Source organism: Brassica oleracea, chromosome C6 (assembly GCF_000695525.1).
Source record: "Brassica oleracea var. oleracea cultivar TO1000 chromosome C6, BOL, whole genome shotgun sequence".
In the NCBI taxonomy this organism is placed as follows: domain Eukaryota; kingdom Viridiplantae; phylum Streptophyta; class Magnoliopsida; order Brassicales; family Brassicaceae; genus Brassica; species Brassica oleracea.
Window position 1 is genome coordinate 17309052 of NC_027753.1, and position 681 is coordinate 17309732.

The window sequence follows — 681 nt, forward strand, 5'->3', positions numbered from 1 at the left end:
ATTTGCTTGCCCAGCCTGGACGGGAGGGTTTGGATGTTCTAGACCCCGATAGACCCCGAGGAACTTATTGGTAAGTTATTAAGTTTTATTATTTTAAAATTTAATTAATTTTTATTTTGTAACGGTTAAATTGTTTTTTTCATGTTTGGGGCTAACAACCGTGTTAGCCGGAGCTTTTCGGCGACGATTAAGGGTTACTACGACGGGGCATACCCGAACTAGAGCAAGACACCAAATCACGTTAAGATCACGTGGTTTAAATGTTTTGCGGTAAGATTTTTAAATTTAATTAAATTTTCACTTTTAAATATATATATATATTTTTAATATTTATTATTAATTGTAATTTTTTCAAAAATTTTATGCTTCAGCAAAAGTGGCATTGGTCTTTGGGAATCACCGAGAGGGTGAAAGCGGAATTCGTTGCAAAGGCAAAGATACGCCTCTGCAACACAGTCTCTGATTGGAAGGACAAGTGGGAGATCTACGGGTATGAGGGAAAGCCCACTGAGCTCACGACGGATGTGTGGGATGGCCTCATCGCCTTTTGGGAGCACCCCTCTTCGATCAGAAAGGCCAATTCGTGCTCGGCTTCTCGAAGGACGAAGGATAAAGATGGTCATTTGCCCATGCTTCACAGAACCGGACAAAAACCTCATGCAGGAGTCCGTCTAGAAGCTG